At 38.4% G+C, this 13,839-nt stretch overlaps 1 pseudogene across 1 annotated transcript; it reads right to left on the minus strand.

The window, feature by feature from the left end:
• Positions 1-690: 690 nt before the first annotated feature.
• On the minus strand, positions 691-7,041 carry LOC148734226 (uncharacterized; annotated as a pseudogene). The gene is made up of 4 exons (XR_015999085.1): positions 5,888-7,041; positions 5,265-5,657; positions 3,083-3,221; positions 691-1,152 (listed from the first exon to the last, which is right to left on the minus strand). The product of XR_015999085.1 is annotated as an uncharacterized LOC148734226 (transcript).
• Between the last annotated feature and the right edge of the window lie 6,798 nt (positions 7,042-13,839).

The following is a 13,839-nucleotide window of genomic DNA, read 5'->3' on the forward strand; positions in this document are numbered from 1 at the left end:
ACGGGAAATAAACTCAATACAGACCCCCTCATACCAAAGTAGCGCCTTGAATAAAAATTTTCTCGCACGAAAATTAAGAAGCAGATCAGAGAGATCTGTATTAGTACATTCGTTGAACTGTGTTTTCAACTGGGAGAAAAAGCCTTTTTCAAGTACGATTTTCCTAGATCTTCCCATTACTTAATGCAAGGGGCTTAAGCTACAATTTCCAAAATGTCTGACATCTTAGACGATTACAAAAAAAGCCAGTTTGAGTGAACATTGAAGCTTAGTACAGAGTGTCCCTTGCATTACATCAGACGACAAATTGTTATAAGTCGCTCTGCCTTAAAAATACCAAGAGATCAGTTCAAAGTTGTTTTTCTTTTGCTTTTTTCTCCATAAAAAAGGTCCACAGAACTTAAATCGTTCAGTATTTTATATGGAATTTGTCTTGACCGCCATCTTTGTTTTCATCCGACTGCAATCCGCTGACCAATGAATGCGGTCGCAAAATGTCCTTGATTTCTGGCGATGTCTTTGCGTAAATCTCAGTCTTTCGGAAAGAATTCCGTAAGGAAGGCAGTTTGTAGACTTTCTTGATTGTGTTTTTCTACACCAACATAACTGGTCAAATGTCAAGAACTCGAAACTTCGATAAGTAAATGGCAGGAGCCCAAATACGAAACACGCAGCAAACACTCCTGGACATTTAGTGAAAACCTTCTTTTATTTGCGAGTTGTTATGACAGCATCCCTACTCTACATACCTCAGAGGTGCAATTTTAAAATGCCTGATTTAACAACTTTGCTTCAATTTATCCCGACTATTTGAATCTAAGATTCCTTATCATGCTATTGTTCCTATTTTGCTGTCAGATATTCAGCAAAGAAAGCTCATTAGTTTAAATTTCCCAATTGCACAAAATGCAAGCACTGGTAGTATAAGATATTATACCTGTGGGGGTGGTACTTCTTCCACATTGATCCGGGACACTGAGTTCCAGTCTGTCATTGCGTCAGCAGATCCGAGTCCTTTACAGTTACCGACCCAGAATCCCACGCGCACAACACCTTTGTGGAGTTTCTCGCACACACCTTCGATATGACGGGGGCGGTGTAAATTCTTTTTACCGCCATTTCCATCTACCATGTAGACTACGCCATCAATGGTTGGGTTTCAGGTGACGTCACAAGCTTTGCTGAAGTTAGTGTCCGCCATGTTGGTGTCCCTCGGGTGTCAAATTTATGAATAATTAGTCGATTTCTATAGTGAAGCCCTCTCTATTATCGCCGTATTATTTCGCCAACTACATGAATACCCAGACAGAAAAAAGCGATAAAAGTATCCGGCATTCATCTTAAGGTATCCCAGTGCTCTCTGAGTATGCCGAAAGCTTAGAGAGTTGGAAGGAAAGATGTTTGCAAAAGATCTCGGTCATTGGGGTTGACCTTGCAAGCATACCAGCCGAGAAGTTCAGTCCAAAATGCTTGCCTCCTGTGGAAGCGTCGGACTTGCTCAGTTACCTCGTTCTTGAGACCAGCTTCTACACCAAGAAGCAGTTCAAGGCGTTCAAGAGTCTAGAGGCGTTTAATCAAATGGTGTCGGGATTTGTAACCTCAGTTGTAGGCAAAGTAATCGCCGGCAAGTATGCCGTGAGAGCACGAGTTTGGCATTCACAGCATATGAGTGATCCTTTAGTGAACATTTGGGTCATTTCTGAAAACGATGAGACTATTTTGTCAGCCCATTGCTTGGGATGCAAAGCTGGACTGGCTGAGTCATGCTCACATATCGCAAGTGTTTTATTTATGTTTGAGGCAACTACTAGAATTCATGGCAAGCTCGCTGGGTGTCACGAAAACTCAGACACCGAAAACTCAGGTCCCTCGAAGTGTTCTCCAAGCTTTCAAAGTGCTCCATAATTCGATAGTGCATAGCATAAAGCATGAACCAATTTTTTTTATAATATAACCGGTGGAACAATGCAACAAATCCGACGCGAAAGACGGACAACAATATCAAGAGTGATTCTTCAGTGAAGCGAATCGTGACGGCGCTGATGCCGAGTCTTCTTTCGCGTTGTTTTTCTCTTTCTGCCTCATTTAAGAACTCTAGCCCAAGGGTCGCAAAATTGTCTTCGTTTTGGGACTGGTGGGCCGAGTCTCTGTTTGTATCCATTATTATCGCGAAATATTTAAGAATTTTAACAGAGCGACAACAAGGATCTGTGCAACGAAGTACAAAAAGGTAAACAAACGTCCCCTTCGGCTCGTCAAAATCACGCCACATTTTAATACTTTGATGTTGGAGCGAGCGCATTTGATCCCGTTAACTGTGAATGAAAAGTTCAAAATTAACGGGAAAAATGGAGGTAAATCTAAGCTAAATGAAGTCTTGTGTCACTCTAAAATGTTTTAATACTCAACCATCGGACGATTTTGCGAAACGTGCAACTTGCGGCCTTGCTTTTGCTGCTTCAGTTGGATCAAGACCCAAAAGGTCAAAATACACGCGGGATTACTAGGAGTGATCATGAGTCGAGTTTATCTCTTGAATTTTCGAGGAGTCTGAGTTTTCGGGGTCTGAGGTCTGAGTTTTTGGGGTGTGAGTTTTCGTGACACCCCAAGCTTACTTGCACTCAGGTAAAATGCTCATGGATTTTGCCGACATAGGTCAATGAAGTGCCGTAGGCGAGGGCTAAAGACATCGATTTCTCATCGGCTAAGAAGCTCAAAGAAAAGCTCGACCAAAAAATCGAGGATCTACAACAGCCGCAAGCCTCGAACCATACAACAACTTCTAGTTCCTCCTGTTCTTCCCCTTGATTTGTGATGATCTTAGGTATAGCGCGTTAGATCATATATATAATGAATTTTGCGCTATCGAGATAATAAAATTATTAAATTATTATACGAGAAAATCCTTAGTCTTTATGCTTTCCACTTTTGCTCGAACAGCCAACAATAATGCATAAAACCATCCCTTCTTTCTCACATGAACTCTTCGTTAGATACGGTTTGTTTACGCTCGAGGGACACCAAGATGGCGGATATTAACCGTTGCTAAGGTATTGGTCACGTGGGTGAAACCCAAGGATTGCAGCAGGAGTCGAGCACTCTGCACCGTTGAAGGTGAAATACCATCGTCTGCAGCAAGCATGGCAGTTGTAGAGACGCAGGTTGCCACTCCAGAAAACGCGCAGAGCTGTTTTGGCCGACTTTTTGAAGAAAAGGCATTCCTGGAGAAGGAAACGTCTATTTTAAAGTAGCCGAACAATGTCATATAGCTGAATTTAGCCAAATTCAGTCTAACATTTTCTTTAATTTTAATGTATTCCCGAGATGTCGTTAAATGGAATTTCAGTTACAAGCACCCTGTTCTTGATACAGTTCGATCCTACCAATGTTAAAAACTTCCCTGTATAAGACATATGATAATGATATTAATATTGCTACTAATAATGATTATAATAATAATGATAATACTAATAATACTAATAATAGTAATTACAATAATATTTAAAGAGGGGACCCACCAGGTCAAGATCGATGGTTTTCAGTTGGACCCTCATTGAGTGACGCCCTTTATTTACAGCAGTTTTATTTGATGACTTAATTGGAGTTGGCGTTAATCAGAGAAAAAACTAACTTTCTCGTCGATTTGCGATCAAGTTATCGACTCTCGGGAAACCTAATAAAAAGTACAAGAAACTAATCAGAGTCCGAAAGAACGACTTAATAAAATGAATATAACGATACCAAGACTTCAAGGAGAATTTATAAAGAAGACTGAAGAGGCAAAACCTATAATTTGATGCTTTAGAATTACTCAGTTTTGACGAGGAAAACGTGAACTTTATAGTCAGACTATTGGTCTGTCTCCACATAGCGAACTAACGGAGTCATTTAGCATACCAGCGTGGAACACAATCTTGGTGTCATTTAGCATACCAGCGTGGAACAGAGTCTTGGTGTCATTTAGCATACCAGCGTGGAACACAGTATTGGTGTCATTCAGCATACCAGCGTGGAACACAGTTTTGGTGTCATTTAGCATACCAGCGTGGAACACAGTCTTGGTGTCATTTAGCATACCAGCGTGGAACACAGTATTGGTGTCATTCAGCATACCAGCGTGGAACACAGTTTTGGTGTCATTTAGCATACCAGCGTGGAACACAGTCTTGGTGTCATTTAGCATACCAGCGTGGAACACAGTATTGGTGTCATTCAGCATACCAGCGTGGAACACAGTTTTGGTGTCATTTAGCATACCAGCGTGGAACACAGTCTTGGTGTCATTTTGCATACCAGCGTGGAACACAGTCCTGGTGTCATTTAGCATACCAGCGTGGAACAGAGTCTTGGTGTCATTTAGCATACCAGCGTGGAACACAGTATTGGTGTCATTCAGCATACCAGCGTGGAACACAGTTTTGGTGTCATTTAGCATACCAGCGTGGAACACAGTCTTGGTGTCATTTAGCATACCAGCGTGGAACACAGTATTGGTGTCATTCAGCATACCAGCGTGGAACACAGTTTTGGTGTCATTTAGCATACCAGCGTGGAACACAGTCTTGGTGTCATTTTGCATACCAGCGTGGAACACAGTCCTGGTGTCATTTAGCATACCAGCGTGGAACACAGTCTTGGTGTCATTTAGCATACCAGCGTGGAACACAGTCTTGGTGGTTGTTTTTCAATTGAGGGTAGATACAGAATTTATCGTCAGTTTTGTTTTTTCCGTTCGGTTAACTTAATAATCAAACTCTACCGCTCTGTATCACGGACAATAAATGGAATGATCAAATTTTTGAATTCTTAACGCTATGTTGATGACAGCCTTTCTGCATTCTTCGCCTAAGTGAACTGCCCTGTTCATTCACTGCTACCAGTTCCGTGAAACGAAGAAAGTGGCTACTGTCGCTCCTATAATGGCCGTTTTGAAGAGTTTGGTTAATCTCTTTACCGAGTAACAAAACTTAAAACTTAGGTAACAACCTTCAACTGTATGTTTGCTGCTTTATCAAATGGTTTACTCAGATCCAAATATGTCTTCAATCTTTTATCAATGAAAAATAGAAAGAGTTGTAATTTCCTCTCTTTCGCTACTGCTGTGAGTGTAAATCCAAAAGGAAATTAACTCGCCAATCCCTTTTGATATCGTGGCGGAATTAAACTTCCTGATTAAAATATGCTTAATAGAAGGATTGACAAGTGAGATGACGCGTACCCCGCACAGTGAATTTAAATCTAAATGAAGATTATTACACCTGTACCTTAATCAAGCCAGTGTCCCTTCCATTGTTCAAATTTTTGAAAACGCATTGTTTCCAGTTACTTCCCTGTGCTGCTGGAGGTCCCTGAAGGCCTGGGGCTCCTGGGTTTCCCTTATCACCCGTTTCACCCTTGGTTCCTCATGGCCCCTGTCGGCCTATGGACCCTGGAGATTCTAATTTCCCAGGAGGTCCTTGCGAACCAGGGAGGCCTTGACTTCCTGGTTTACCTGCGTCACCTTTGTCCCCTTGTGGTCCCGTAGATCCTCGAGGTCCGGGTGGTCCCGCTCTACCCGTGGGTCCTGCGGGTCCTGGGCTCCCGGGAATACCTGGGATACCTGGGATACCTTGTGGACCATAAGCACAGGGTCCATATGGTGGGCATGAATGAGCGCCCTAAGTACAAGAGCGCATTAGGAATTAACTTTATTGTTCTCAAATTTGTTTTCGTTTCACGCTGCAATTATTATGTCACACTTTTCTTTTAAAGTAGATCTCGTTTTTCTCCTTCCTTTACAGATTCTATTATTTTCCCCCTTTCCCCCTTTTTTGGTAACAAAACTTGCTCAATTTTTAATTGCGATAATGGAAAATAATTGAGAGTATAGTTTTAAAAATGAGCTTACCATGTTACCATTTTGTTTTCCACCACTGCTGTTGTTTTTTGCCGCAAAACAGAGAGTAATCAGCGGTGACATCAGCCAAAATATCTTGATGTTGGGCGACATGTCTTCACGAGCTTGTTTTGTCCTTGGTTATCATTTAGCTGTAGAAAAAATGAAAGAGAAATAATCAAATCAAAGAGTGAACTTTGGATTGGTAGTAATTGTTTCATTTCACTTTGTCACTGGTGTTTCCATTTTGATAAAATTTTCCGGCTATGATTCGTTCAATTACGCACTCAGAGGAGATTTCTCTTTTACGCGTAGTAAAACGATGATTAAAATGAAAAGAAAGCGTCGTCGAACAAATATGCAACATCTCAAAATTTCAGTCTAAAGTCGTTGACTGCTTTACCCTCAGCTGAAGAAAATAGTACAATGATTCCCTCATCAGATATTGAAATGCGGTAGAAAGTTCTCTTACCTTGTTACTGTGGCTATGAACAGAGAAAATAGTACAAGGATTCCCTCATCAGATATTGAAATGCGGTAGAAAGTTCTCTTACCTTGTTACTGTGGCTATGAACAGAGAAAATAGTACAATGATTCCCTCATCAGATATTGAAATGCGGTAGAAAGTTCTCTTACCTTGTTACTGTGGCTATGAACAGAGAGAAATGACCCGGCAGTTACAGTGAGACGGGTTTTTCATTTATCTGGTCAGAGAGTTCTCGTGAAAACGCGTTTTGAACAGGACAAACTATCATGTGGTTGAAATAAAACAGTGCGTCTCCGTCTGTAGACCAATATTAACTCAACCAATGACGTGGCGTCTTGTATATTTGTTTGAGTGTAGTGACATGTAAAAGCATTCTTGTGCCACTAATTACCAAGAGTTAATAAGGAAATAAACCACAAGCACGATTTGCAAGTTTGGGGTTTGAAATGGCTTTCTTGAAGATAAACGGAATTAGATGTATATCAACTTTAAGATATTAAAACTGATAAAATCATTACATTTGCCTTTACATTTCTGCCCTTCTGAACAAAACTAAACAAAAACATATTTGAGGTTTGTTTGATTTGCCGGAAGAAGGCGAAGGCAAAGTTTTTTCCTTTATGTCTTCTTTTATAGAACAATATGGATTCAATATCAAAAATGCAAATGTTCAAGGTTCGACAAACGATGTGGCAATATTTTCGGATCACAAAACAACCAGGATTCTTTTTTTGCAACTCAGAGATCAAGCAGATTAATTTACTAAAACAACTTTCAATCAAAAAATGAATATTTTTTTGCGGATATAATACGGTGGTCGGAAATCAAAAGTGTGGCTAATTAAATATCGATTGTTTCACTGCCGCTCGCGAAAATACTTTTATGAGTAAAAAGGTGCAGGAATCGTACCCTATGTCTTCTGACCTGGCAATCTGGAGAAGCAATTGTCAAAAGCACCGCTCGCAGACGACGATTACCTTTTTTCCTATTTGTCCTTCACTGCGACCAAAGAAATGATAAATAACACTGAACTATTTTTGTTAAAGACCAAACCACGTGGAAGCAATACAAGAAATATTAATTCGTCAAATCACATTGTTTGGTCAGTCGTGATCTGTCCAATGTGGTTAAACCTACCATTTCCGCTTTGCTTTTCACTGCTTTTTGGAGCTACCGAAGCCCACTAACTCAATAACAATGCGATAACTTTTTTGTCGATATAGGTAAACACACCTGAATCTTATCCCAGTGTTAACTTAAGGTTAGTGATTGGTATTAAAAACAGTTTAAAACCACTTAAATAATCCAAGTGAAACAAAATCATTAACTCAGTTTTTGACTCACGACTGAGGTTTTCCTAAGAAACTTTCTTCGTCCTTTTTTTAATAGGGTAATCTCATTCCTAATGTCTTGAGAGTAACTGGGAATATAAAACATGGTGAAAATGTCTCGGCACAATTATTGATCAAACTGTCCATTTTTAAATAAAACATTTTTCACAATATTTAATGAGCCTAGGTTCTTGTTCCTACCAGTTTGTTTATCTCATTGCTGTTAATCTCTTTGGGTTGATCAAAACTGACACATCTCAGTGCCATAAAGGTTTATTATATTATAGTTCCCTCTGAAATTCATGATAGCTGCTTCTTTCCTTTCAAATGCATATGCTCCACGATCCGAAACGTACTATCAAAGTTTTTGCATTGATGATGCACGACGTAGAAAAGGATGAACCGGCGTTCGGAGATAAATGCACCCTATTCGGAATTCGTGATTGTATTGAAGGAAAACGTTCTTACAATAGTGAATTTATTCCCTGAATGTCTTTCAAGAACAACTTTGTAAAACAAGCCAAGATAAAAAACAAAATGACATACGTAAAAATTGTAAGGCAGCTGGTTTAAATAAATAACCTCCCTCAGATCTGTGTAATTACATCCTGAGCTTTATGATTTTGAACTTTATGATCATTCAATATAATCATTCAATATAAGAATCACACCAACAAAGGACGAAAATGAAATATCGACCACGTAACTATACATTTTCAACCTAATTGACTTCCTTAAGTATCATTTTTTCTTAATAAGATGAATTTGAAAATTCTAAAAGCGTGCATCAGGAATCGCAAAGGATTCAGACATTCAAATGTGATTACAAAGTGTTGTGAGTGATTTCACCGCAAGTAACGTAAAGTTACGGGTAAAATTCTATATGTAGCAAGTACAGTAACTTGATGTTAACTCACGACCTTGAAGCGGTCATGACTGAAAAGTTAAAATGCTAACATTGTTACTTTTCATGATGTCAATCGTGTCGAGGTAAAACATTTGTTTGATGTTATAGAAATCTTTGATTTCTTGACATCTGACCGGTTACATGAGTGTAGAAAAACATCGACGAGCGCGTCAGGCTGCTACAATCTACTTTTTTGGCAAACTATTTCCCACAATCCGAGATTTATGCAAGAGATTTTATTCAACACGATTCTTATCAGAAATTATGCAACCAATCATGCATGTAAGTATCATTTCTGGTACAAGAAAACGTAATTGATATGATTTTAAATAACATTTTATTATCATTCTCTTGTTTGGCGGTATTATGGAGTACGCAGCCAATCTACTTTTCCTGACTTTTGAAAATGATTTACATCATGGATAATTTTAGCGTTTGTGTTGCCTGAGAGAAAATTGTCGGAAGCTGAAGAGGAAATAATGAGATTCTAGAAACGGGAAAAAGTCGAGTAGAGGGTCACTAACCCGATCCTCCATAAATCATAAATTAGTTGTCAGTGATAAATTCGTTTTCTTCTCACACCTTTCATTGTCTCGCTTCCTTATTCAGTTGTTTGAAGGCGTTCTCGTCAAAACAAGATCTGGAAAAAAATAATTAACTATGCAAAATCAAGGGAAATTACTCATCACGAAACAAAAAATACGAAACAAAGTTAACAAACGAGGTTTCCTCTTTAATTATTAGTTATCAGTTAAGTATTGGAATGTCTGAACGCTGTCGAAGCTAATTATCTAAGCAGATTAAAAAGTCACATGAATTCAAAGATTTTTAGACTGATGTTATCTTAAATACACATTCTATCATTCTGTCCTTTATGGAATTTTTTACCATTAAAATTCTTTAAAACATCTCTCCCGGTATAGCGCACTTATTTATTCTGACGTTAATTTCCTACACACGAGATTACTGTGTGATGGATGTCCTCCCCTGGGGTGGGAGGGTGGGATGTACAGACTCCCATTTAAACCAGCTTCAGGCTGAATTGGGCTGGCCTGTCTAAATATCGTAAATACAAATACAAATACTTCTGTCGAATAGCGAAGTTATTCCTGTTATTTGAGAAAAGGTCGCTATCAAGTGTTAATAAAATCCGCGAATAGACTTGAACGTCATGTTTGTTTTGCCAACACAGGTTACCGCAATGATCTACAGCTGGTACAAAATAAACATTCAACCATTTTTACTTGCTTTGAAATAGGGTCTCAGTCTGTCAAGATCAAGTTAAGCATAATGAGAGATAACTAAAAGCGTATTTGCAAATTGCCATGTTGTCATCGTTGACAATCACTTGCTAATTTTAGTTGCAGATAAACTAATAGCTTTCTTCACATATCTCTTAAGCGTATTTATGGGCTGAAAAATTTTCGGAAAACGTTCAGAGCAATCTCTTTGAAGCCATATACACAAAATTAATCGTATCTGGCATTTATTAATTGGAAATCACGTCTCAATTCTGGATAACGGGACAATATTTCTGCACCGTCTTACGGTCATGAAGTATGACACATTGTTTTTTCACTCAGATGATTGAATACTTCGCAATGAATAAATTGTATTGTGCGATCTAATAACTGAGATGTAGAATTCAAGGTGAAGTCATTTGGAACACTCCTTTATTGACGTTTTGTAGACGACATTTTACTGATCGATACAACACGATTCATTTCTAGAATTATCCAATCAAGCATGGCAAAAGCATACGTGTAATCATCACCTTGGGCATGTTCAAGAAAAAGATACGTTGATTAATGAATGAATAAGCCAGGAAAAAGAATAAGAACCAGCAAAGTCGGAAATTCAACGAATTCTTCAGAACTGCCATAATAAATATGATTGTAAGTAACTTTTCATTCGTATTCTCTTGTTTGGCGGAAGTGTTTCATGGAATACGCAGCTAATCTACTGTTCCTGGCTTTTAAAAATGAGTAAAATTGGATCATTTTTAGCGTCTACGTTGCCCGAGGGCAAGTTGTGAGAAGCTGAACAGGAAAAAACTGAGAAGCGTCGTCGTTTGTTGAATGTCATATCATTTGAATTTATCTGAGGTAAAACAGTTTCTCATTTATTTTCGCTGGCTACTTTTATTGTTGAAACACTTTCTCGTCTCTCTTCTACCTTACTGTATGTCTTAAGTCCAATTCGAAATATTCACCAGTGTAAGTGAATTTTGATTGAGATCTCTTATCAATTTTGTTTATTTGTCGTTTCGAACGTAAAAACTAGGAAATGATAATACTAGAATAAAAGCTCTCATTTGTAGGGCAGACCCCACGTTTAATTTGGATATATCGACAAAGTTGAAATGGTAAATTGACCACCGTAACGATTACAAAAGCTGACGTTTCGAGCGTTAGCCCTTCGTCGGAGCGAAGACCCCACGTTAGCTTTGAAAAGGCGAAAATAAACATTTCTCTCTAGTGTACTTGTTTCTCCTGACTTCAGTAGAAAAGCGAATTTATACTTGTCATCTGTCAAGAGGTCACTACCCGCACGTGAATAAAATTCAGCAGATTTGAACGTCACGTTCGTTTTATCAGCACATATAGTGTTCTTTGTTAAATATCACTGCTCCAAAGCTCGTACAAAGGAAACATTCAACTGTCTTCATCACTTATGAAAGAAAGTTTCAGTTTATCAGGATAAACTTAAAAGAGATAACCGAATGAGTATTTCTCTATGCAAATTGTCCTGTTGGCATCGTTGACATCTTTTATCATATTGACCGGAATCGTTTCGCTTTAACGGGAACAGCTGACTTAAGTTTCTGATATTTATGAAAAACTCATAACGGAGCTGAGTTGGAAAAGTCTCTATCTGTCAAGTCTATCATAACATGATAACTGAGTCCAGCACCACAGGGCTGAAGTATTACTGACTCAAATAAGTAAGCAGAAGGCATTGAAGACGCCAAGTGGTTGTGCAAACGGTTGCAATAACCTGGCTTGAGAATTAAGATCAACTGGACCATGTTATTAATTGGGCAATATCATGACACTGAAATTATTGCGACAAGAAGAAAATTGATCACTACCTGTGAAATGTAGTTGACTGATTCCATGATGTTGATGCCATAATGTTTAAAATCATACAGCGTTATTATCAATCCAGTCTCTCAGCTTAGCATTTCACATTTGCTCGCGATCGAGCATCAACCAAAGCTACCGCTATAATCATAAAACCTGGTGAGTACTGTAAGATTAACGATAACCGGTTCAATCACAGCTTAAACTGATGAATCGCTATAAGAAATATGCGTTACTTCAATTTTTCCTTCGATTTCTGAAGGCATCACAGATATTTCTGCTTTACAGGTTAGAATTCTAATTTTACCACAATTGGTAGTAATGTCGCAATCTGATTGCTCGCGTCAACGTGTCACACAACGTGTCACACACCAGAAGAAACGTTTTATCTCCCTATATATCGTACGGTCTCATCGCCTGGGGCCAAGCTTCCAAATCTCATTTATAAAAAATTTTATACTCCAAAAGAGAGCCGTTCGCCTCATCAATTTTCTGACTTTCAGAACGCATACGATTCCATATTTCGCCCAATCTAACATTCTGTCATTCTTCATGTTTGATATAACCGCTAACTCTGCACGTCAAAATATCTGTAATCTATTTACTTCTGCACAAGACATACATCAGTATAATACTCACTCATCATCTTCTGGTAGCTACTATATTAATCATTCTAGGCTCAATCATCACAAAAACTCTTTTTCCATTGTTGGTGCTAAAATTTGGAACAGCAGTCCCGAAAGCTATCGAAAACTACCAAAGCACATGTTCAAAAAGAAATTAAAATTCATGCATTACTATCTGAAACTCTAGAAACTCTAGAAACTCTGGACAGGTATGCTGACACTAGTACTCTTATTTCTGAAATAAAAAAAGGCATCTTAATTACAATTAAATCATAAATTATAATATTTTTCTTCACTTTTTATCACTTTTTTTTCCTCTTTTGACAAATAATGTAATGAAATCGACTTTTTTTTAACGCCTTAATTAGTAATTCGTGTTTGTTTGTCCTTAACATCGCCCGCCTAGATTAGCTCGCTATTTGCAGGCGGTGTTCATTGTAAGTAATTGTTTTGGAAGTCCTAATTAATAAAACTTGGAAAAACTTGGGAAAAACTTTAACGTCGATATTGTGGTCAAAATTTGTTGCGTACTCACTCCGCACCCTCTTGTGAGTCCGCAACATGTCGACCATTGTGATGACGAATATCGTTGCCGATAAGAGTACAGACCACGCCAAACCACTGTCGATTTGTTCATTTTACCGACAAATTAACCAGAGTCTTCCTTCTCATTTCTTCCCCTTCTCTAGACAGAGATATGAGAATAATTACTTGGGTTGTTGTAGACCCTTTTTGCTTCCCCCAAAGATGTCTCTCTCTGGAATAATTTCCACTGGGGCACGAATATGTGTTAACGCAAGACATCTAATAGTCCGAATTTATAAAAGTACAAAATGCACCAAACTAGTGGGACAGTTCAAAGAATTTCATTGGGTGATGTCCTCTATTCATGACAGTTGTAACGATTACAATTAAGCCCGAAAAGTATCACAGAACTATGCTTTTCCCAGATACAATCAAAAGCTTGTGCGAACTGAACTGCGTTGTAATGTTTCTTGGCAATACTATGATATTGTCTCCATCAGGAGTCTGTTTCTCTAGTCATTTGCATAGTTAAGGAAAGATGATAGAGTTACCCCTTCGGTCAAATAAGAGGAATATTATCGGGAGATGAATATATGATTTGCAAACGAAGGAATCTTTCAAAATCATCCTGACTTTCTATTCTTTAAATGCGATAAAATGAGGCGACATCTGAGAATTTGCTTTAAAAAAACAATTCGACATCCATAATTATAATAAGTATAGAACGATTAAGGACTACGGTTCCATGACGGAGAAGCAACAGTTCAACGTGCTTTTCCTGAAAGGATCAGCTGTGTGTACTTCGGATTCGAAGCTTATAGTTTTCGGTATATACAGGACCTAAATCTCTTCTTGGTATTTCGGAAAGAATTCCGTCAGGAAAGCAGTTTAAAGCAGGACTTGCTAATGGGTGTTTTGCTCTATCCTAATATAACTGATCTAATGGGAAAACCTCAAAAATTTTATCTTTTAAAATACGAGACTTTTACCAAACACTCCTGGACA

This window comes from Stylophora pistillata, chromosome 3, assembly GCF_964205215.1.
Source record: "Stylophora pistillata chromosome 3, jaStyPist1.2, whole genome shotgun sequence".
NCBI classification, from domain to species: Eukaryota; Metazoa; Cnidaria; class Anthozoa; order Scleractinia; family Pocilloporidae; genus Stylophora; species Stylophora pistillata.